At 44.6% G+C, this 10,544-nt stretch overlaps 1 non-coding gene across 1 annotated transcript; it reads left to right on the forward strand.

Annotated features, from left to right (window-relative positions):
* The first annotated feature begins 10,052 nt into the window (after nt 1–10,052).
* On the forward strand, nt 10,053–10,124 carry TRNAA-GGC (transfer RNA alanine (anticodon GGC)). Its single transcript has one exon. It is a non-coding gene; the product is annotated as a tRNA-Ala (tRNA).
* The last annotated feature ends 420 nt before the right edge of the window (nt 10,125–10,544 follow it).

Genomic DNA, 10,544 nt, shown 5'->3' on the forward strand with positions numbered 1-10,544 from the left:
TTTCAAAAAGAATGATCCTATTTAAAAAGAAATAACTATTCAGCTTTTAATCCGTTTTGATCGAATAATGTATAGGTAGAAAGAGGGGAAATCTCGAGTTTCCCGCAGTTGCCGACAGGTAGCGCTAACGCTCTTCCTTCGGCCTCCACTTCAGTGTTTGTCGGGATGGCGACCTGCGCAACAGAAATCGTTTTGCGTTCTAAAAGCTTCGCGAAGTGTGGGTCCGTAACGGCTGTTTCTCCGTGCTTTTCGTCGACAATGCCCTGGTGCTGAACTTCTTACCGCTTGGAGCATTAGGCGATGGTACAAACAATTCCCAGACACGGGTTGTCTGTGTAAAGAGAAATCCCCTGGCCGTCCCCGCATGTCAGACGAAAATGTAGAGCGTATCCGACAGAGGTTTCGCAACTGTAGTCCACAGAAATACGCGGATGCAAACGTGCTCGCAAAAGTTTGGGACGAATTCGACTACCGTATATAGACATATGCCGTGCACCCCAAGGTGGATGATATCAATATGAGCTTGGATTGTGAAGGCTCAAAGAGCAAAAAGTGTGCATCAATGCCATCTATACTAGCAAAGCACTGCAAATATTTCGGGACCTACATTCTCGGTTTGCTCCAGAAAATTACGTAGTGTTTTTACAGGATCTTCGGCACTTTTCACTTTTGCTCTTTCTGGTCCAACCCAAAGTTGAGGGCTCTTGAGTAATCGAAGACCCCCATGCTGAAGGGAAGTGGTCCAGCACCTGGGCTAACCAGTGTGACACGAAGGGTTCATCCAAGCCAAGGAGGAAATACGTGATCCAGGACCTGGCGTGGCCACGGCGGAGGGCTCACCCAAGCCAAAACGCCAACGAGAGAGGACGTGGTCCAGGAGGTCTGACCTGAGCCTAGAAGCCTAGGAGGGAAAACGCGTGGCCCAGGACCTGGTTGGCCACGGCGGAGGGCTCACCCGAGTCAACACGCCAACGACAGAGGACGTGGTCCAGGACCTGGCCTGGCCACGGTGGAGGGTTCACCAGAGCCAACAAACCAACGAGGGAAGGCGTTCAGGACCTGGCACCTGGACGCAGAGAGCGCTAGGGCTACAAAGACATTATAAGAGCTCATCGATATAAACTTTGTATAATAGAAAATTTTTTAAATCTATATATACCTTTGTTATTTAAATAATGTGTTTATATTGATGTACTGTATTTCACATGCATAACAAAGCACCCGACACCGGCGAGCCCCCCCCCCCCCTCATCCGAGGCAATGGCTAAAATTGACAATGGTCGATAGAGCCTGGGCGGTGCACGGTATGAAATGAAAATGAAAATGCTTTTTCTGGTTCCTCTGAATCATCTTCTGCTGCGTTTTCATCTCACCTGAGACGGCCTTACATTCAGCAATAATTTCGGCATGTGCCGTAAAACTTTGTAGTGAACAGTCCATTTCCAGAAAAATGTTCGTATATCAGCGAACATTGCACTTACAAACATGGAATTTTTTTTTGTTGACCTCAGGAGAGACGGGTCAACAACTTTCAATTGGAAGAATCACAGACGTCACAAGTGGAGTTCCTCAAGGAAGTGTCCTTGGCCCCATACTTTTGCACTTTTTATCGATAAACTCGATCAGGGTATCGATGGGATTACTAGCAAATTCGCAGATGATGTGAAGCTAATGGGGGTAATCGGGAATCAAAACGATAGGGAGTTGCTCCAGAGCAACTTAAACGGGATTGCAGCATGGGCAAATGAATGGAGCATGACGTTTAGCGTTGATAAGTCGCATGGTCGCTCATTTTGGTTCGAACAACCCACGGTTCTCTTACGAGTTGAATGGTGTCACTATCCCGGATGCAACTAGGGTCACCGATTTGGGAATTCTTATTGACGAGCGGCTTAGGTTTTCTGAACATTGTTCAGCGGTGGTGAAAAAAGCGAATAGAATGCTCGGTCTCATTTTCAAAAAGGTCTCTTCGCGTTCTCCTAAAGTCATTCTTCCGCTTTTTCGAGGCTTAGTTCGTCCTGGACTGGAGTATGCTGTAAGGTTTTGGAGACCATACCTACAGAGGGACATAGACTTGGTTGAAGGGGTGCAGAGAAGAGCTACGCGTGTCCTTATTGGCTTGAGTTATGAAGAGAGACTTCATTTTTTGAATATGTTTACATTGGATGAACGCAGGTGTCGAGGAGATATGATCGAAGTGTTCAAAATTTTCCATGGGATGGATAGGATGGAACTTTTAGTACACCGCCAATCGACTGCTTTTATGAGGGGACGCCAGTATCGATTGGTGAAGGACAATGCAAGGCTATGGTGTCGCAGGGAATTTTTCTCTAATAGGGTTGTTAATAAATGGAATAGCTTACCCCCGGAGGTAGTAAATTGTAACACAATTGACACGTTTAAAAAGAAATACGATAAACATGTTAGGGTAAATCGAGAAGCTCTGTCCATTCTTAGAATAAGACAACCATAAGAATTCTTTATGGGCATTGTATAATATTCCATCATGTATATATATTGTTTGTAATTGCATTTTTAATTGGGTTGCTGTATTTTTGAAATATATGACATCCATATTTTTATGGGCATCTTTTTCTCAGCCACCTCGTTGGGCATTTTGCCTGTTGTATTTCTATTTGTAACGTACAGTTAATTCACAATGTATTTTCACTCTCGAAACTGGTGCAGGGTAATTTTTGAACTTCTTTTGGGCATTTTTAAAAAAATTGATACTATATCTCTACGACGGACTGACTATTGATGAGATAAAAGCCGCAGTAGCGCTTACAGGACACCCTGTATATTTAATAACGATGATCAATCACAAGGCCTAAGATTTTTACTTTAGATTATAGGTAAGTTAGCGCCCTCTATTGGCTGAATAGAGAAAAAAAATGAAATAACTAAATTTACGTGTTGAAGGCAACTCTTGAATACTATAGGAGACCAGTTACAACTACTCTCAAATGCATTTATCGTAACTTAGCAACATATTTTTTCCCCATAAAACATTATGTGTGTGTAGTGATTTATGTGTATTAACTTGTGAAGCCTAATATTCGATTAAGTGGGGAATAGTTAAAATTATCATATTAAGCGGGGAACTTTGACACTGTCTCTATGGGAGAAATTTTGGTGTCGGAGGATTTTATCCGTTTAATTTCGGGTGTCCCAAGCATTAAGAAAAATTTTAATGAAATTGAAGAGATTGGCAAACGGTTCCCAATTGGGATTGCCTGGACCCCAGGGGGGGGGGGTCTACAGCTTTTTTAATGGGGGGGGGGAGAGACGGGGGAAGTTTTAATTAAATTAACGTCAAAAACACCACTGAAACGTTGATAGACTGCAGTAGTAATATCGTTATGATTTTCTTCGACTGACTAATTGTGCTTGCGGTGACATCTCTTGATAGAAGCACGAAACGCTGTTTCAGTTCAGGCATTTGTATCTCGCATCACATTTATCAGTACTGAGTAGAATGACCCCCCCCCCCCCCCACAAAACATTCTCGCTGATAGAAGGTAGTGGAGTTTCTTCTGCTGTAAATGGGTCCATGTCAAAGACATCAACATTTCGAGGAGGTTCGCACGGCTAAAAAACATTTGGGAACCACCACAATGGGGGGGGGAGAGAAAGGGAGGGGGCCAACGTAAACGTCCACAACTCCCACCAACCATCACACCCCGGACGTGAAACAAGATGGCACCAAGGAGGACTTCCACGCATGGCACATTATAAACTTCCTACAGGATTAAAAAAAAACTCGGAGGTAGGGATCGGAAATTTCCGTATATCCAGACCCCCCATTTTTTATTGTCTCCACTCCACGCGGATTTATCCTCAAACAACAGCAATATACTGTGAGAGGGTAAAAATAAAGTAAAAAATCCCCCTCACAGAGAGTCGTCCCTTGTTACCATCCTCTTCAGTTTTGCACGCACGCACACACTCCCTCCTCTCCCGACTGCAGGGGATATAGAGAAGACACAGAACCTATCTATCTATCCGCATATAAATCCCGGGACAAACAGCCCAACTAAACTCATTGACTGTGAGAAGAAGACGGTATAGAAGAGAGCCCGCCGCCTCGTGTGATGATGAGGTGGGGCAGGGGGGACGTCCAGAAGCGGTAGAGAGAGAGAGAGAGAGCCCATTATGAGGCGATGTAGCGAGATCAACTCAAAAGCTCCTATTCATGTTGATTTGGGCCTTTGTCTGGAACGAAATTGAAAACCATTCATGTGGGAGACTTGAATAGAGGAGACTTTGGTGGCGGCGGTGGCGCATGCACAACTTCACATTCACAGAAGGGAGACAGGAAAGTACCGTGTGCGGTGTTGATGAAGAGAGAGAGAGAGAAACGGGACGTGAGGGAAAGAGAAGGGTTTCCAGCCCCCACTCTTTATCCTCTCAAACGAGGTTTGAATGAATGAATGACTGGTAAATAAGCCCTTGTTGTTGTGTGTGAGCTCTATCTACTGTGAGCGCGGGGAGGTTTTTAAAAACTCTAGAGCTCTATCTGTGCTCTCCATAAAAATAAGACGAGTAGGGGAGAGAAGCAGTCGCACATCGACAGCGGATCGTTTGACACAGGGATTTATGAGGGAAAAAACGGGGGGTGAAATAACACTGGTTTTTCCCCCCACTACTCTTGTTTCCTGGAAAATAACATTTCCCCCCTCTCTCCGTGTTGTTGTTATCTTATCAATTATCTCCAAGTATTTCCATATATAAACGAATATCGTTATTATTATTATCACTTTTTGTGGGGAAGGGGGGGGGGGCGTGAAAAATCATCAAGGTGTCAATGATCCGAGAGACAAGGATTTAATCGATTTTTTTTCTTTTTTGGGAATGTGTTATCTCGGTTTTCCCCCAACCGCACTGATTGACAGGAGGTCTAGGATTAGTTTTGGTTTCGTTTTGCTGCCATGTTTATCGATTGTTTGATGATTCACATCCATCCTGGAGAATCCGATTGGGGTCGATAGGAAATTTTACTGGGTGATTCTGGATGCGGAGGGAACTTTCGTCCCATCCATGGGATCATTCCTCGCCTCATTAAAAACTGTTAACAGATAGTCTAGGATCAGTTTGGTTTCGTTTTCTGCGGTTTTTTTCCGAGTCATCCTCTTTGTTTAATTCAGTGATTGGATAATCTGGAAATATCGGATTATCAATATGATGTAAAATTTCATCTCATCCATCGGATGATTTTTCCCTCATTAAAAACTCTTGACAGTTAGTTTGGGGTCGTTTTCTCCTCTCGTCGTCCTCTTCTTGGAGGTCCGAAAAGAACCGATTGAGTCTGATCCGGATGATCTACATATTTCTCCCTCATTAAAAACTCTTGACAAATAGTGAAGGACTAATTTTGGGTTCGTTTTCTCCTTTCATCATCCTCTTCTTTTTACTTCACCGATTAGATGGTCCGTAAAGAACTGATTGAGTCTGATCCGGATGATGTAAAATTTCGTCCCACACATCAGATAAATTTTCTCTCATTAAAAACTCTTGACAGTTAGTCTAGGATCAGTTTAGTTTAGTTTTTCTGCGTTGTCCTTATTACTTTCTTCAGTGATTGGATAATCCGAGAAGATCCGATTGAGTCTGATCTGGATGATCGAAATACGACGTGAATTTTCATCCCATCAATAGGATGGTCATCGGTGATTAACGCGTGGTCTAGGATTAGTCATGGTTTCATTTTCTGTCATGTTTATTGATTCATCGTCCAGAATACGACTGTGGTTGGAGAATTATACTGAGTGAGTGATTTTGAACCCACACACACACACACAGGATCATTTTTTGCTCATTAAAAAACTCTTGGCAGATAGTCTAGGAGCAGTTTAGTTTAATTTTGCGTGTCATCCTCTCTTTGTTTACTTCAGTGATTGGATAATTATCCATTAAATGATCGAATTGTAATCCGAAAAGAACCGATTGAATCTTATCCGGATGATCTAGATATGGTGATGTGCGATTTCATCCCATCCATCGGATCATTCCTTCCCTCATTGGGAGATAGTCTAGGATCAGTTTAGTTTCGTTTTCAGTGTCATCCTCTCTGGATCAGACTTCAGTCATTGGACGATCGGAAGAGATCCGATTGAGTCTGGTCCAGATGATCCAAATATGGTGTAGGACTTCATCCCATCATTAGGATCGTTATCGGTGATTAATAGGCAGTTTAGGATTAGTTTTTGGTTGCCTTTTCTGTCACGTTCATTGATTGTTGCGATTGCGGTTGATGGGGAAGTTACACTGAATGATTCAACTGAACGGGAGAGAACTTTTTCTTTTTTCATTCCATCCATAGGATCACTTTTCGTCCAATCGAAAACTCTTGACAGATAGTCTAGGATCGGTTTAGTTTCGTTTTCTGTGTCCTGTCCTTCTCTTTGTTTACTTCAGTGATTGGATGATCCGAAAAGAACCGATTGAGTCTGATGCGGATGAGTATGACGTGAATTTTGATTCCATTAATAGGATCATCATTGTTGATTAATAGGCTGGTTAGGATTAGATTTGGTTTCGATTTCTTTGTGCCCCCCAAGTGGGGGAACTGGTTATTTAAGTGATGTGGAACTGCACCGCAGGTCACTTAAGCGATATGGAACTCCACTGAAGGTCAATTAAGTGATGTAAAACTGCACCACACTTCACTTAAGTGATGCGAAAAGCACCGCAGGTTACTTAAGTGATGCGAAAAGCACCGCAGGTTACTCAAGTGGTGTGGAACTAGGGTCACTTAAATGATGTGGAACTAGGGTCACTTAAGTGATGTGAAACTGCCCCTTAGGTCACTTAAGTGATTTCAAAATGTACTGCAGATCACTTAAGTGGTTTCGAAATGCACCGCAGATCACTCAAGTAAAGAACTACTTGGTTGATGTTGACAAAATTATGTTTGAGGTCGCGTTCCATCAGATGTCTCCACGGGTCCACAGGTCGGGCATATATGACCCATAGGGAACGGCGTCATTTTGAACCTACCCTAGTCTTAGACGCAGAGAAATGTGTTCCCAACCGTTTTCCCCCCATTGTTCTTTCTTCCTTACAACAAACAACACACGGACGAGATAGCAACAACAATAGCGAACAAGCGAAAAAATGATTTTGGAATATTGTTTCCCACGGTGATCCTCGGAATCAATTTCGAGGGGCGCCACCGTTTCTTTCTTTCTTACTTACGTGAACCACCACCACCCCGTTTTAACAAAACAGCTTGAGCAAACAGATGGTCGGCGGTGGAAAAAGCCTCTACGAGAAGACGTTCTGGGTCCGTCCCACCATTATTCCCATGGAAAACATATAAAAACGAACGTCCTCCCCCCCCCCCCACTACCCCAGATGCCCCCGTTATCGATTTATTTGTACCAGAATCTATATGAGGTGTTAAACATGAGGGGTCTAGTTTGGGACATAGTTTCCCCAACCTCTACAAGCCCGCGGCCCGGTTTCATCTACTCTTGCAAGTAGAAGTCAGACATACGACTAATGGGAAATGAATGGGGGAGAAATGGAAACGGCTAGTCGTTCGCGGGCCGATATGAATTGATGTCAGGGGCCCCGACGGTCGAGGAAACACTGGGGGTCTAGAACAATCATATTCTCCTAAGAAAAGGTTCTGATTAAGGTGCTTTTCCTTTCTCTCCCGATTCGATTACACGGACGAAGTCTGGGTGCCAAAAGTTGCTTGAAAACTTGCTTATTTTTCCTTTTGAAATTGAAATTTATTCACACAAGCACTTGTTGTATATACAGGGTGGACAAAAAGTCCGTAGAAACTTTAAAGATGCATAAAAACCGGAAAAATAACCGAAATAAAAAAACGGTTTGCGGGATTAGCATCGCTAGAGCTCACGGGAATTTCAAGACGGGGAAAAGCTCAAAAACAGCCGATAGATGGCGTTGGCGTACAGAAGTCGAAGAAAAATACGCAAATAACGGACAGAATGCCTCCAAATCGTTTATTACAGCGGTAGGTGTTCCATGTGATCACCAACCATCACATTGCACAGGCGAGTCACAAATCAAACAACGGCAGAGTGCAGCAGTTCCTGATGTAAAGCCGGGTTTTCCTAGGAACAGGTGTTTTGCGCCGCGTGAACCGAACAGTATAATTTCGCGTCGGCAGCAACGTGTTACATAATTTTCCTAGCGGAGCGTATCAGATCGGGGTGGCTGTATCATAGTATATGGCCTTGGCATCAGCTACTGTGTCGTCTGCATGCTCCGGTTTGAAGGGAAGGGAAAGAAAACACGCAAGAGTGAAGAGAACATCGGCAAAACGCGCTGCGCACGACGCATTTGACTCCTCCGGAAGCAGTCGGTCAATCACGCCCGACATTGCGCTCTGTAGGAAAACAGTCATGCTGCTTTTCTTATTGGTGAGTGGACGGCGTGTCGCGCTGGGCGAATTACGTTGCGCGCTGCGCAGAAAAACGGGAAATCTGCTCCTAGGAAAACCCGGCTTTATACATGACACCTCCCGGCGGATCGCATCTTTCAGTTCCGACATATTGGATGGACCGGATCGATACACACGGGATTCCAATTATCCCCATAACCATAAGTCTGCCGGTGTCAAATCTGGAGACCGGGGAGCCATGGGGGAACCTGCAATGCCTGCTAATGATTTTGCCTTCCCCCGAACGTCTGTATCAGGAATGCCTTGACCGGACTGGAAATGTGACTAGTTGCTCCATCTTGCATAAACGTGACGGGAGAAAGCGCATCTTTTTCACGCAAGTAAACAAAACGTTGCTGGATTTGTGACTCGCCTGCAACGTGTTATCCCCCCTGTGGTGGTGGTCCGCGTGAGTACACGCAGAAACCATTGCATTCCCCAAAAGTGACAGTGTGATGTGGGTTCACAGGTTCGTTCATCATAGGACCCTTCTTCTTTAGAAAAGCAGTGCCCAGTAAATGGGTGGAAAAAGGGCTACGGTGAATGCGCAGCGTTATAAAACGCTTCTGCGAGAGAAGGTCGTGCCATGTTTTTGCGTGAAAGAGATGCGCTTTCTACCGCCACGTTTTATGCAAGATAGAGCAACTAGTCTCACTGCTACTCCGGTCGAGGCATTCCTGATACAGACGTTCGGGGGGAGACAAAATCATTAGCAGGCGTTGCAGGTTCGACACGGCCTACAGATTTGTCTCCGGCAGACTTCTGGTTATGGGGATATTTGAAATCCCGGATGTATCGATACGGTCCATCTGTCAGAACTGAAAGATGCGATCCGTCGAGAGGTGTCATGTATAACATCCGGACCTGCTTAACTCTTTGGGAACCCCGGACCAACGGGTCACGTTGCAGCCGAGCTCGACTGTAGCGGAAGGAAGCCTCTCTGAAACAGCATAAACGTCTGTGCACAGACGTGTTTCCACGTTCTACAATCGCAGGAAGCCCGCCTAAAAACGTTGGGACGTTTACTGGACGGGCCGGAAGAAATGGGAGAAGGGCGGCAAAATTTGTATGACCCTAAATAGACCCGCCTTTGCCGGGACAGTAAGAAACTAGGCCAGTGAGTGACCAAAAGAGTGACCTAGAGAGTTTGCAAGCATGCGAAGGAATAAAAGTCACCTACAGAGCGGGAGGAACCAAGCTAGTGAGTGAGCGACCAAGAGCATGATGAGCATAGAAATACTAGCGGGGAAAGGAAAAATTTTATTTCTACATGAAAAATATGTATGACATGAATGTCGCTCTCCACTTGTTAATACAAGATATACAGAAGACTGGATGTTGTGAAGATATTTATTATTTGAGATGTTAATTTTTTAAGGAAGGAAAAAACTCATCTCTGCCTCTACCGGGAGTCGAACCCGGGTCCCTCGATTGCCGGACGAGTGCTCTGACCACTAAGCTACAGAGGAGATAGAGGTTTTCCTTCGCTAGAGCGTATATATGCCGAACGGAACCGTGCAATGGACGGTGAAACCGATCAGCTAATAGCTCATGGACGACGATCCTGATCGGTTTCACCGTCCATTGCACGGTTCCGTTCGGCATATATACGCTCTAGCGAAGGAAAACCTCTATCTCCTCTGTAGCTTAGTGGTCAGAGCACTCGTCCGGCAATCGAGGGACCCGGGTTCGACTCCCGGTAGAGGAAGAGATGAGTTTTTTCCTTCCTTAAAAAATTAACATCTCAAATAATAAATATCTTCACAACATCCAGTCTTCTGTATATCTTGTATTAACAAGTGGAGAGCGACATTCATGTCATATATATAGCCCTCTGGTGGCTCGTCGTCCATGAGCTATTAGCTGATCGGTTTCACCGTCCATTGCACGGTTCCGTTCGGCATATATACGCTCTAGCGAAGGAAAACCTCTATCTCCTCTGTAGCTTAGTGGTCAGAGCACTCGTCCGGCAATCGAGGGACCCGGGTTCGACTCCCGGTAGAGGCAGAGATGAGTTTTTTCCTTCCTTAAAAAATTAACATCTCAAATAATAAATATCTTGACAACATCCAGTCTTCTGTATATCTTGAATGAAAAATATGCCCTCCAACATAGGCGCCGGAACCTA

Source organism: Pholcus phalangioides, unplaced genomic scaffold (genome assembly GCF_987345545.1).
Source record: "Pholcus phalangioides strain wild (caught in Gottingen) unplaced genomic scaffold, Ppha-v1.0 ptg000044l_1, whole genome shotgun sequence".
NCBI classification, from domain to species: Eukaryota; Metazoa; Arthropoda; class Arachnida; order Araneae; family Pholcidae; genus Pholcus; species Pholcus phalangioides.